We start from the raw sequence: 15236 nt of genomic DNA, 5'->3' as shown, positions 1-15236 counted from the left end.
TTGTTTGAAATATTTTGTTATTTTCTATACACTAACTATGTGGGGTCTGTCACTTGACCAACCTCATTACCATCATAAAAAAAATAGAAAAATAATTGAATTAAGTTTTTTTATGAAAATGATTACATATCATAACACAAAAATACAAATGTTTAGTCTCAGTAGTTGAAGTCTCATAACACTACTTTATATATATATATTTTTTTTATGATAACCTTCAAGCCATGCCTATCTAACATTACATAACTTGCATTAATGTGATGCATGTGCATTAATGTTACATATCCAGTAATATAAGACTGACCTTTAGTCTTCCCTGTCTTAGCTGTGTTTCAGTGGGCTAGTACTTTGTGATATACACAGACACATTTCAATTCCTATATATGTGTATATAGATTATGACTATTTAGAAATAAGCTATTAAAATTAATTTTCGTTAAAATATGGAACAATAAATAATGAAGTAAAGCAAATAATTATCTCTTCTAGCTGTGACATTTGAGTTAAGTTGCTGCTGAACATAGGTTGCTAAGCCTTTTAAAATTTTGCATGTGGAGGACATTAAACAAGATTTGTTTTAGGTTATAAATAACAGCTGAATAACCAAAAAATCATAAATAACTTAATAATACCGATAAATTCCACTATAATTTATTAAGCTGAGTAACTAAGCTGCATTTAGGCTTAAAAATATGAAACTTCTAGCAGACTAACAACACATTCTACCTTCTTGAAATCTTGATTCAAAAAAATATGGTAGCCTTTTTACAGATTGAAATATCTGAGAAAACTACTAGGGATACATTCTAAGCTACTGATTGGTAATTCACATCGCACATTGAAGTAACTGTATACAATGGACAGTTTCCAAAAACTGAAAGAGGCGAACAGGGCCACTGTGTTTGATTCAGTACATAAACCATATCTCACCAAAACAGAAAAGATACAAGGTTCTTATTTTATATTCTAGTTTGCCAATATTGGTAATATGAGTTCCTAATTTGTACAAAATTTGGACTTAGTATTTTGACACCACATACATCTAATTTTAAACAGTGCTGCATTCAACATAACAAGTGACTCACTAAGAGTTATACTTAAATGTGTTCTTTTAATATCTACATTTAGATTAAGAAATTAACTCACACATAATATTAAAGTTTGAGTTATAATCTACAATTTGATTTCAAGCTTACTGACAAATTAAAAAAAACTCGTGACCCAGAGCGAAAGGGTTAATGTAAACAAACATAAAATTCTGTCTAACTAATGTTATGGTTCAGATACGTTACCATGACAACTTATACTTCCAAATACATGAAACAAGACAAACTGTAATATACTGAATTTCTGTAAAATACCCTCATGACAGTAACAGTAAAATGCATCTGGACTTCCTAATGTTACATAAAAAAACTAGCCTTTTCTAAATCTACATCATCTCCCAGTTTCATGTTCTTTGTGTGGATACGAAGAATTTCTAGTCTTCCTGTAGAATCCGGAATGCCAATATCAACTTCACGATCAAACCGTCCTGTTAAAAAAAGGAAAATAAAAACCATTTAGTGCACAGAAAAGAACAAACATTTCCCAACAATGAATTCTGAAATTTAAAATCTATTTCCATGTCAAAGAAATGATTACACAATCTAAAACAATTTTTATATTCTAAAACGGTTCATCTCACTTTTGTTTCGTATTGTGGTAAATGTTGTAGAGAATCACTTGAAGGGAAAAAAGAAAAGACGTTTTACATATGGTAGCTTACACATACATAGAACTCACAGGTATATCAATGTTCACAAAACATGACTGAGGTTCAAAGAGAAAAATATAATCAACAAAATGCCATAAGAGTTAGAAACAATAAATTTCTATTTAAGTATAATTTCAATAATAATTGCTAAGTACACTAGTATCTACTAGTTTTCATTTTCAAAGCATCTAAGATATCTAATGTAATAATTTAAACCACTATTTTTAAATAACCATTCACAGTCCATTTGAGAACAATTCGTATCTTGTTTATATTACTAATATTATAACATAAAACCACACTCATATAATTATTTTTCTTCACTGAAGCATGTTTCTTTACCAAGTTTTTCATATTACTAACATTTATTGAATGAAGAATGATTGCTACAACAATATAGAATCAGATAAATTATTTTCTTTAATTTGTTTGTTTTGAATTTCGCACAAAGCTACACCAGGGCTATCTGCGCTAGCCGTCCCTAATTTAGCTGTGTAAGATTAGAGGGAAGGCAGCTAGTCATCACCACCCACCACCAACTCTTGGGTTACTCTTTTACCAACGAATAGTGGGATTGACCATCACATTATAATGCCCCCACAGCTGAAAGGGTGAGCATGTTTGGTGCAACAGGGATTCAAACTCTTCTTTAATCTATCTTTCAGTGAAAGGACTTCATAAACTAATTGACATTAACAATAAAATTTCCTTTGTAATCACTGAATAAAAAAAGTAATTCCAAAAACAAAGTATGACATCACATAAAATCAAATGTGTTCATATCTTAAAAATTTTCCTATAGATTTGACACTTCATTTATGCCAAAAGATAATGACAGTACCTACACGTGGATAATACTTTAAACATCCTGTTGTTTGTAGCTTGCTAGTTTAATAAAAAACAAGCTTTGTTTCAATATTTCATTTTCTTTTTATAATCATCTTATATTCTCAGGAACAAAAACTATTAAAAAACACACCAAAACGTCGAAGGGCAGGATCAATGCTATTTGGGCGATTTGTTGCTGCCATAACAATGACATGGGAACGTTGTTTCAAACCGTCCATTAGCGTGAGAAGCTGCGAAACAATGCGTCTTTCCACTTCTCCGTGAGTCTGAAACATATCGGTAACCTCAGTAAATGCAAAATATACAACTAAACTTCAGTCAATTATGTGAACTATATTAAATAATAACAAACATCTATATACCTTATTACATATAATCCATATGTATACAGGTGGGTAGAACAAAAGTTACTATATACCTGGTACTACATATACACAAAAATACGTACATCAAATATAGACATGGGCTTTGTAATATTTCAAAGTTTTTTTTCATTAATATTAATTTTTAAACAGAGTAAATTATCTTCTTGGAATAAAACAAATTAAAAGTTGTTTAATTACATCTTCACAGATGACATACTTTATTCAACTGTTTCTTTTTCCTTCCAAACACTTTCCAAATAATCACCACTCTTTCATCACATGGCAAGAAAGATGTGAAATTCTGTGGCATACCTTGGTCCAACACATCTAGATATCTTTATCATTGTTTTTATTTAGGAATTTTTAAGGATGTTGTGGGTTCAAATATAAAAAAAACAACCCAAAATGTATATTTTGGGATTCTGTGCAATCATATTTACAGCAATAACATGAAAAAAAAAAATGAATTTGCCCATTTTAAGTCTACTTAGAAGGATCAGATTTCAGAAAAGAAACATAGGTTTAGGGTATTTGATCAATTGCTTGGCTGTATTTTAATCAATACACATGAGATTTGGTACAAAGATTTCTAAAAGTTCCAAACACTGACAAACAAAAATAATGGGCTTACCCATTTCTGTTAATTACAGAGGTTATCACTTATTAAGCAGAAATCTTACAAAGGACTGTACATACCCCCTATAATAGTATCTAAACCCAGTCACTGGGAGTCAGTTATAAAGGGTCCAAGATACCACAAAAACAAAATTTTATGATTTTTTTTACAATTACTTTCTCATACTTTGGCCAATTTAAACAGGATTTGCTACAAAAGTAGTTTTTTAAAGATCCCATACATGAATATACATAAATTGGGAATATGTCAATTTTGGCCATTTTAGGATGGAGTCAAAACATCAAGTAAATCCATAATTTTAAAGGATTTGGTCAATTACTTACCCTTGTTTTGACCAATTTTCATGGTAACAGGTACAAAGATATTTCCCTACAAGAATTTATATAAACAGTGCAATTGTTTATATTTTTAATGATTTTTTTGGCATCAAAACTTAATATGCTGGAATTGCATAGCATCAACAAGTTCTATTCACCCACAATGTTGGCTTCTTTAACCAATATTAACTTCTAATCAGAGTACGATGCCTAATTAACACACTACACAGAAATCTGGGTGTCTGTTTGTTTGTCCTTTATATAGCTACTTCTAGATTACTGGGTCATTCTCAACCAACATTTGGGGAAGACTGCCTGGAACAAGAGGCATGTTAATGGAGGTTATCAACCCCTTCCACTTCCATTACTGTTGTTAAGATATAATTTTCCCATACTTAAAATGTATTTTCAATAGATACCTTCTTTTCAAAAGATTAGTTATTCTTGTTCATATCTCCCATGCAAATCACCATGTATCACCTCTCAACCAATAGGAGCAATGACATGCTTGTGTGATGCACATAGCTCCCTCCGCACCACTTTACCACACTATTACTTTGTAGTTTTGGTGGGTGGGTGGGTTTGGCATTTTGTGACACAAAGCAACTAGACTGACTATCTGTGCCAAACATCCAGTAAAAAGTTAAGTAATGCAAAAGTATTAACATTTGTAAAAATGAATAAAAGTAAAACAAAACAAAATTGAATTTTTCAATTAAAATTTAAACAGCATGAAATCCAATTTCTATATTTAGTATACAGCATTAAGAGAGAAATTACAGTAATACTAGTTTTAGAGGACACTGTAGCATAAGTTGAATGGTCATAACTTGCCAGGATGACTGACATAAGTACAAACACCAGCATTAGTCACCTGAAGTTGGCCTTTCCAGTCCTGGTTTCAAGTTATTTGACATTATGGCCATTTTCTAAATTCATATCAAACTAATTCAAAAAGGAATCACAAAAAATGTCTAATTTATGAATTAAAAACTTAGTGTCAGAAAGGTCAATGGCCTTTAAAAAACTAAAAACATTTGTAAGGTGTACAGTGTCACCATCACTGATGACACTGTCCACTGTTAAGGGTACACATTGTGGCAAAACATGTCAAAAATGGTGCTATCACTGAGAGTCTTAATGACAGCAAGTCAGTAAAATGTGGCTTATTATGACCTGAGTGTCACTCAGACAACATGTTGGTGCATCAGTCCCAGATAAAAGAAAAAAACGATTTAAAAAACAGTGACCAATGCATAGTCTAGTGAGGACAACTTCCTCTTTCCGATTCATGTGGAAACAAGGTGCCCAAAGTCCAATAAAGGGTTTTATTTGGAAAAGCTTAATTCCACGTTGCTTATTCTAAGTTGACTAGCAACTGGCACGAAACTGAGCCTTGAATACGTGGAACAGGCACAGCAGTGACAGTGCCAGAGCAGACAGACATAGGTGTGGTGTTGGCAAGCTCATTCCCATGAATACCAACAAGGCCTGGTATCCAGAAGAACTGGATAGAAGATGTTAAAGAAAAATGGGCCAATCAGTTTTGAATATCAGCAAGAATAGGGTGAAAACTGATGTGAAGCAATTCTAGGGCTACGGAGAGCTAAGTGAATTGGTATAAATAGTACAGTTCATGTATTGCATAGCTTCTATGTGACCCACGGCAAGAGAAATGACGTAGAAATGACAATAAACAGTGAACACAGAAACTGTGGAGTCATCTGGTTTCAAACCATCTGTACAAATAGGAATGAAAGGATGGTTCAAAAGATGTTCAGCAAATAGAAAGCAATACTTCCAATCAAGAGTATCTATCTTCTTCAGATGACTCAGAAAAAGGTCACATTGGGGGTAGTTATTAGCCATGGTGGGATGAGCTGATATATGGATACCCCAATGCTAAAAGGAACAGTGGCAGACATTCTATTATGAAAAGGTGTGGCCCACCGAGGAAGGAAAACATACCCCATGTGGGATGCTGTGGTAAGACTGAAGTTTTGAAACATACATTAAAGACAGTTTAAAATTGTGAAGGTAGAGAGGAGGTTCATGAGACTTAGTGCACAAAATCTGGATTGGAAAAGTGCAGAAGGCTCCTCTGCAGAGCCTGAGCCCCTGATGGGGAACAGAGTCCACCATCTACAACAGAGCCATAGATCAGAGACCCATAATCTAGTTTTAATCAAATAAGGGCATGATAGATTTTGAACATGGAATGCCGATCCACCCCCCAAGAGGTGAAAGAGAGGACACAGAGAATGTTCATTGCCCTTGTACACTTGACACGTAACTGCTTGATGTGTGGAATAAAGATCAGCTTATGGTCAAATATAAGCTCAATAACATTGCCTCAGGGACAACAGGAAGCACAGCTTCACTAATATAGAGTTCAGGATCAGAGTGAATACCCAGTTGACAGAAAAAGTGCATGCAGACAATTTTGGAGAGAAAAAGGTTGAAACCATTTGATGCAATCCATAAGTAAATGATTGAGGGGCAGTCTATAGCTGCTGCTCAGCATACCTCATATTTGACGACTGATATGAGACGTGGAAGTTGACAACAAAGAGACCGTTTGCAACTGTATTGGGGTAATTATCCACAGACGCCATTAATCTTTATAATAATGAAAAGTGTGATACTCAAGACACAGCCCTAAAGGACTAAGTTCCTGTGGGAAAGAATGGGAAAGTGTCAAACCCACATGGACCTGGAATAGTTGATTCATTAAAAATTTAATAAAAACTGGTAAATTGCCATGCAACTCATACAAGTTGAGTTCTTGCAACATATTCCTCCACGTTGTATCATAAGCTTTCTCAAGATCAAAAAATACAGAAACAAAATGTTGTCATTTGAGAAGGGTTTTCCTGATTGATATTTTAAGTCAAATCAGGTGGTCCATGGTGGAGGGCTGTCTTTGGAACCAACACTGAGTGGGTGAGAGTAGGTTGTTTGATTCGAGGAATCAAACAAGATGAGCACCCTCTCTAAGACACAGCTCGTCAAAGCAATTGAATTGTAGTTCAAAGGGACCTTGAGATCCTTCCTAGGTTTAGGAAAAGGAAATACAACAGCATGGCACCAAGCATTGGGAAGAACATTCTCCTGCCAGATCTGGTTAAAAATAATTAGAAGAATAGCAAGAGAGGCAGGAGAGAGATGACGCACCATCTCATAATGAATATCATCAAGTACAACTGATGAGGAGCAAGTTTAAATTCCACCAGTTTAAGCAGGTGATTATAGTCACAGAGACAATCAACCCAAGTTTTGATGGCTAACAAGATGGGAAATAAATCAGAAGTACTAGATGCATGAGAAAAGCTTTCATATGGAGTACTGGCAATGTTCTGGGTATCAGCAACTTCCTGACCATCGAAGAACAAGATTGAAAGGGGGACAGAAGGATACTTGACACTAACCTTTCAAATTTTGTCCAACATGACTTTGAAACTGGTGGTAGAAGATATGCTAGAGGTGTATTTAATCCAAGATTCCTTCTGGCTTTGACGTTTTACCTGCCAAGCATGTGCACGGGCCTGCTGGATAGGAATGAGGTGCAAGAGTGTGGAATACCTACGAAGGTATCCCAAGCCCATTTTTGAGCTTTTCTTGTCATGTGGCAGGCAGATTTCCCACCAAGGACAAGGATACTGTGGGAAACGTGATGAGGTTTTAGGAATACATTGAGTAGCTGTCTGGACAATACAGTCAGTCACTGCTGTCACACAGTCATCTATCGATGGTTTACACTCAATGTCAGGATCAAGTTCTGAGAGAGTAGTGAAAGAAGGCTAGTTAGCTTGGTCCAACTCCCACTGAGGCATGCGGGTCGGATGTCATTGACCATGGCCAGTCTCTCTCACAATAAAAAAAATCACTACCTCATGGATTGCTGTCGACCCTCCAAGAAAAGTGAAGGGAAGCAGATAGAAAGATCTATAGCATTAAAATACTGACAAGGTGCATGAAAATAAGTATAAGAACCAGTATTGAAGTGAGACAGGGTGTGGTCCAAAAGCATATGCTCTATAGCATGACCCCTCCTCCTATCAATACTAGCACCACCTCAAAGACTATTATATCCATTAAAATCCCCATTCGTAACAAGTGGGATGGTAACTACTCAATGAGGATATCTAGGTCTGACTGATTACAGATCTCTTCAGGAGGCAGGTAGAGAGAACAAAGAGTGATGGTACCACCCAAGGAAACACGGATGGCTACAGCTTCCAAGGGTGTATCAAGTGACAAGTATAGGGTGGGCACACACTGATCAACCAGCAATGCTACCTCACCATGCACTCATCCATCACATGACCTGTTGTTTCTATACAAGGAAAATTGCCAAAGGGTGACCATATCAGCAGGTTTCAGAAATGTTTTCTGTAAAGAGAGGCACACAGGATGGGAAGAATTGATGAATTCCTTAATGTCATCTAAATTTGATCAAAACCTCAACACTTCCACTGGATCAGAGTGGCCATTGTAATTTATGTAGAGTAGAATGTGACAGGGAGATCTTCTGTTTGCGACCACATTTTTTTTCTTTACTGCACAAAAATCTATCAACCTCCATGGATCCTGCTCTGGGTCAGATAGGCAGGTCTCAGCCTGTGGATAAAGATTCCAATAACTGAGAGTGTGAACGAATGGTTAATTTACTTTCTGGGGCTGCAGAAAAGGATGGACCCAAGGAAACATTTGAACCTGAAGGAAGTGAAACTGGGCAGTTACTAGAAGGAGCTGTAAGGACAGAAATTAAAGTAGACATAGATGCATCAACTTTAATTATGGAGGGTAAAAGATTCTTAAGATGTTTTGCAAACGACTCTGTTGGAGACACAGAAAGATTTGGCTGCATTCCCACTGTAGCAGTGGAATGGAATGCAGCAGCACATGTCCAACAGACAGTTGGGGACAATAATTTCCCAGCCTCTGAGTAGGTGATATTATTAACAGTTTTTAAGCATTGCACCTCTTTCTCTTGTACCCCTTTAGGGCAAGAAATAGAGTAAGAGGGGTGTGGGCCACTACAGTTAACAAAGGGTGGTTCCAGGTTGCACTCGTAAGCACCTTGGCCTTTACCACCACAATGAGCACACACCAAAGAACCACGATATGATGTTTCTTAGTGACCAAACCGTTAATACTAGAAATGTCCGAGAGGGTTAGGAATGTAAGGCCATACCTTGCAGTTCAGATAACCTGCTTTGACTATAGCAGGAGGACATGGTTGTGTAAACATTAGTAGGGTCCATAATTCTGTCTTCATGGGTGAAGATTCAAGCATACAGTAGTAATGGCTTGGCTGGAGAAACCAGTGAGGATTTCTGACTTATGAATGTTCTTTAAATCCCTCTCAACTATAACTCCTATGGAAGAATTCAAAGTTGCATGGGGAGTAACCACAATGGGTATATCTCCAATGGCTTTTGATTTCAAGAAGAGTTTGGTATGCTCTGGTAAAGATATTTCCACCAAAACATTTCTAGAATGCAACTTCTTCATTGATTTTGGGGACCCAGCAAGTCCTTCTAATCCCTTCTGAATGAAAAATGGAGACACCTGCCCCAAGGATTTCTCAGATAAGAAATGGAAAATCAGAAATTGAGATGTAGAATCTGGCTGTAATGGTGACTGTACAACAGAATCATCCATGCATAGTCGTTTTCCAATTATCTGTTTTTTTTTTCAATTTCGTTTTTATTTATTTTGTTAGAAAGAGTGGTATCCATAACAAAGAAGCTACATTTCGGTACCCCCTGACCCCACCCAGCATGGAGCTCTGCCAAACAAGAACATTGCAGTAACGTCAAGGTTTTTCTGAGCACTATATCCAAACATCAGCATCAGATACAATGCCTACAATACCTCTTGAGAACACTGGTACTTGGTTAACTCTAGCTCAAGTGGATCAGCCAATTGACCCTAAGGGGGCCACCCCAAGGCTGCCCATCTACAGGAATTCAAGGCCAAAGTGGTTGTGCATACATCCACAACACAGGATCCTCACCTCCCCTTCATAGGTCATAAGGCACAGCCAACACATAGGTGGATGTTTAGGTCCCAGAGGAGGTAAATTGAAAGAAAAGAACCTTCGCTGGGAGGTCCCCTCACCACGTACAGGAATCCACACCGAAGGGTTGAAGTTTGGCACAAAATGTCAGCACTAAAGAAATGTAGGGAGAAAAGTTAGAAGAGTGAAAGAAGGTAAGTACCTATCAGAAATGATGGTTTGCATGAGAGACATTTTGGAATCACCCAATTCCAACAAGACATTAATAAAGAAAAACGTTTGCATATAAAGAGTAGCACTGAATGAGGTAAGTACCTATAAGAAATACATTTTCAGTATAGGAAAACTATAAATTTTGATACCTACCTCCTCTGACAAGATTAAGTAGAATCCCACATTGAGGAGGGAGGACAAGTATGAGGGAACAACAGAAGTAACCCAAAAACACCTGAAGGAAACCACTGACAATGAAAGAAAGAGATCTGAAGATCAGAAGAGAACTGCACCACTTCTGAGCCAGATATATATTCTTCACCCCTGTTTAGTGTGTGTAATACATAAGGGCAGAAATTTGAAGTGTAGAATGGGTAGGGTGCAGTGGAGCATACTCAATCTGTCAATTACATTCAGAACCTCCTTACAGGATATCAACATTCATGCAAGGGTAGGTTGAGGATTATACAGTCTTCATCACAAGCCTAAGAATCAGGGATTAAAACCTACACTGATTTTTGAGTACATCACAAAAATTGTCACCAATCGATTGATCAGAGTGTTCTCATCTGGTATCAAGAGTGTCTATTACATGGAATCAACTTGTGTGAGGATCAAGCTAATTGGTTCATCAAATCAAAAACTTTAATGCTGGGAACTGACTTCCATGCAAACGTAGGATGAGGACTTCCAATCAAAGGGGTGAACTGCAATTGCAATAGCTCAACTCCATTGTTTATGTAAAAGGAATCAGAAAGCCGTGCCATCCAGGAAGGAGATCTCTCAATTCTAGTTGCTGTGTAAATGTTATCAGAAAGCTATGCGAACTAACAAGGTAATGACTCAATTCCTGTGGTATTCATGGTATTTCTACATCAGTGGAACACCACCATGCTACTCACAACTGAATGGATCTAATCTGTTTCTTGTGGAACTCCTTCAGGAGTGTGCCTCCATGGTTAACCACCACAGCAACTTAGAAATGGAAAGTGACAAGGACTCCCATGCTCCACTTGAAGAAGAGGTGCAAATGCATTGGAGAGTCTGGAGGAACATTATCACTGGAATCTGTGCAACAGGTGACCATGAGACCTTATTTTAAAAAGTGTACCATAACTGAGTTATTCACCCTAGGCATGGCAGGGTCGGACAGCAATCCCATTCTATTTAACTCATGTAAAACTTGAACCAAAAGGTGGACCCAATTTGTAGATGGAGAAGATGATAATCAAACTGGGATGATGATAGCCAGGGGATAGAGAGAGAGCCAGAATCATATACCCTGGAAGGTTCCAAAACAGGCTCTAGAAGAACAAAGAACCCTGACCAGACACACAAGTCTATCCAGATTTAGTGAAAAGTAAAGATGGGAAAGAGAAGAATACGAGGAACAATCCTCCTGAACTGCAGAGGTCTGCAGGAGGAGGAATGAACTAAATAGAGAAAAGACAAGTAGTGGGAAAAGGGTAAATGAAATGACAATGGTAAACAAATCCAATCATCAACATCCACAAATTACATGAAGGAACTGTAGTTCAAGAAAGATATATCATTAAAAATATTAGTAAGTGATACAAATGGAGGTAAAGAAGGAATGGAAAAGCAGATGAATGCCTGGAGGGGGGAGTAGTTGATGTTAACTTGGTAACACAGACCTATCTGTGCAACATTGCAGGGGCAATGATGTCCAAATCCACAAAAGCAATAAAACTATGAAAGCAGTAAGTCACTAAGCCAAAAAAGCATGGTGATGTAAATTCCATTAAACTAAGTTGTGAGGGAGAAGGCAGAGACTGAAAGATACTTGAGTCAAAAAAGACCCCTAATTGGACAAGATAGTGAGTGTGTCAGGAGAAGGACATTTGCATACTAATCAGCCAGCCCATCCAAGTCACCAAAGAAAGTAGCTGTCAAGTAAAAGTGGTCAGTTCCAGTTTGGAAGGAGATTACAGAGATGATGTGCTAAAGCCCGTACAATTCAACCAAACATGTAAGGCATTGAAACAAGTCCACAGAGCAAAGAGAAGAACTGAGATTAAATAACCAACCCAAGAGAGAAAAAACTAAAGAGAAGGACAAGAAAGAGGTAATATCATCATATAACAGAAGTTTAGGAGACATCCATGGACAATATCCACAACCCAGAGAAAACACATATCTCAGGGAAAGTACTTCAAGATGAGCGTAGATATTGACATGAAAAGGTTGAAGTAAGAACAACTGATCATAGGTTATTAAATTCTAGGAATGATGGGAACAAGTTTGAATGCCCAATGCCAGGTTCAATTACTGAACCACTCCTAACAAGTGTTGGTTGGTCCCAGAAGCTCGTGGACGAGGAAAAGAAAAAACCAGAAATTATTTGGGGAGGGGGAGGAAACTGAAACAAACAGCTACAGTATCAGTAAGAGTGGAATGTAGGAGGGCCAACAGCACCAAAGACTCAGTAATTTCAGGAACTCTATCAAAGATAAGTCACAGAAAAGGGAGGCACTACTTAAAACCTGAGGATAATTCAAGAGTAAATGGACCCAAACCAATATAACAATGATTTCTAATGTCCTGATAACAAAAATACTAGGAATGTAAAACTAAGAAATATATAATGATGATTTGCCTGAGAGACATGTTGGAATCATTTTATTCCAACAGAGGGGAACAAAAGACATGTGGCATGCATAAAAAAAAGTTCTCATGTAGAAAGCAGCACTGAATGAGAATAGCTAATTTGTGAGAGGAGGTAAGTAGCATATTGGAATGAGCAATTATCTTTGAGGAAAGTTAACATTAACTATATTCATAAATGGCATCACGCTGTTACACCAAAAACCTATTTACTCTGTATCACAGAAGGAACACAAAACTGTGTGTCTATCTGTTTGTCCCTTACCTAACTACTCCTAAGTCGCTGGGTCAATCTGAACCAAACTTTGTGGGATGATAGTTTGAAACATGGGCATATTAATGGAGAGTTCACAACCCATCCACTCCCCATTATTGAGGTTTTTGAGCATTTCTTATCTTTGACATAAGTAAATGTTAAATACACTCGCAAATGGCACAACATCATTACACAAAACATAGTATTAAATTTTTTATAACACAACATGCACAGTGTGGTGGAAAACACAAACATCTTACATACCTCAAGTGTGTGTTAGCACTCTCCATGAAAGAAAGCAAAGAAAAAATGGCTGCCATTAATGCAATAATATATACACTAACATGAAGAAGTTTCTACACCCACAACCACCATAAGGCTGATATGAAGAACCATTTCTCAAGTCCTACCCTCTTCATACAAAACACTTCTACAACCAATGACCATCAATTAAATAATGATGTGGATGTTGAAAGCGAGTAATACTTCCTCTTTGTCCAAAGTCACTCTGATCATCACAGCATATACATACATAATGGGTTCTTAAAGCTTATACAAAAACTTTTGGTGAGGTAATAATAAATGATGCAATAACAAGTTGCATTACAAACAAATTGGATTTTTGTATTACACTATGTAACAAATATTTTTCCTGGATAGTATGTGTTATTTCTTAATTGCTTATGTTGTAAAAGTACAGAAAATGACCATTATTCCCTTCAAACTTTGCTTTTGTAACCTGGATAATAAAATTTAGAAATTAACCTATTTTCTATGTAAAAACAGGCAAATTTGCATATTTTCATTTACATGAGGTCTGAATAAAACAACATATGAATCAAAATTTATACGTATTTATACTAGTTATACAAAAATGTTTAGAAGTGAGTAGTTTTTCGAGATTTGAGATTGTAATGTAAATCACTTTCATGTATCAGCCCCCAAATATTGTCTCCCATCATGTTTTTCTTATATGCTCCCAGATCACAAAAGCAAAGTTTGAAGAGAAAAATAGGTCTTTTCCATTTACTTTAGGCATAAGCAAGTGGGAAATAACACTTTCTGCCCAGGAATAAGTAAAAGTTTGTTACATAGTGTTATTTACCATAGTTTTAAGTTCATAACCTGGATAAAGGATTGGTATTTCAGGTTGTATGGTAATATTTCAAAGCAGTTTAATTATGTCTCTGCTAAAACACTAGCTTTCCACTGTTTCTTCCTTTTTTTCACTCTTCTTCTAAACACTTTTCAACCAACTGTCATTCATTCATTTCTCAGCAGATTGTCAAACTTGGTTGGATTATACCTTGGTCCTATGCATCCAAACAGCTTCTTGCATTTTTTTTAATTTAGGGCTTTTGAGGAGCAAGATACTTTCTTGTACGAAAACTAGATAGCAACTTCACAAAAAGAGTACAGTTATTTAAATATGCCTTTATTAAATTCGTGCTTACAAAACAATAATGCATTTTTTCATCAGTCAGATATCTGTGCCATTAATTAAATATAACTCCATTACATGGACAGACACACATAGGGAAAAACTGGTATCTCAAAACACGGGCTTGGTAATATTCTAAAGTTGTTTAACCTTATATTTACATGTGATGAGTAAAAATATGCATGTATACAGAGGTGTTAAGAAAAACTGTATTCATTTGAGATTTACAAACAATTTTTCATACTTTACAGCAAATTTAATAAAATGCATTAGTGATGTTGACACTGGAACAGTGTTTTAAACTCATACAAATTTAGAGAATCACTTCTCAGACTGTGTCCTTACCTTTTCTCTTTTTGGTGCTATTGCATCAAGTTCATCGATAAAGATGATGGAAGGAGAATTTTTCTCAGCCTCTTCAAATGCTTTCCTAAGATTACTTTCCGATTCTCCTGCAAGTTTGCTCATGATTTCCGGGCCTGAAGAAATGTTATCACATTATGGTTCATTTATAGTTCTAACAAACAAAAGGAAGCCCTTGTTCCAAATTATTGATTTCTGATTTTCTTGATGGTTTTAAGAATACATAAATTCATCTCACCTTGTGCTCTAAGAAATATCTCAAAGTTTTGGTTGGTGGTTTATCATTTGTTTTGTTGCTTGTGTGGTTTACATGTCTGAAACTTAAGTTAGTTAATTCTTTTAGGATCTCATTTAATGTTTTGAACTTCGAACAGTCATAAAGATGGAGT

The 15236-nt window shown here is 36.3% G+C and overlaps 1 pseudogene across 1 annotated transcript in view; it reads right to left on the bottom strand.

The window, feature by feature from the left end:
- LOC143248716 (transitional endoplasmic reticulum ATPase-like) overlaps positions 1-15236 on the bottom strand; it is a 42793-nt pseudogene that overhangs the window by 17390 nt on the left and 10167 nt on the right. The window contains exons 8-10 of the transcript XR_013027157.1: positions 14830-14963; positions 2736-2871; positions 1422-1534 (exon numbers count right to left, since the gene is read on the bottom strand). The product of XR_013027157.1 is annotated as a transitional endoplasmic reticulum ATPase-like (transcript). The remainder of the gene's footprint in view (positions 1-1421; positions 1535-2735; positions 2872-14829; positions 14964-15236) is intronic.

The sequence above is a fragment of the Tachypleus tridentatus genome, chromosome 4, assembly GCF_004210375.1.
Source record: "Tachypleus tridentatus isolate NWPU-2018 chromosome 4, ASM421037v1, whole genome shotgun sequence".
Classification (NCBI taxonomy): domain Eukaryota; kingdom Metazoa; phylum Arthropoda; class Merostomata; order Xiphosura; family Limulidae; genus Tachypleus; species Tachypleus tridentatus.
This window is presented reverse-complemented; position numbering and strand designations above follow the sequence as displayed.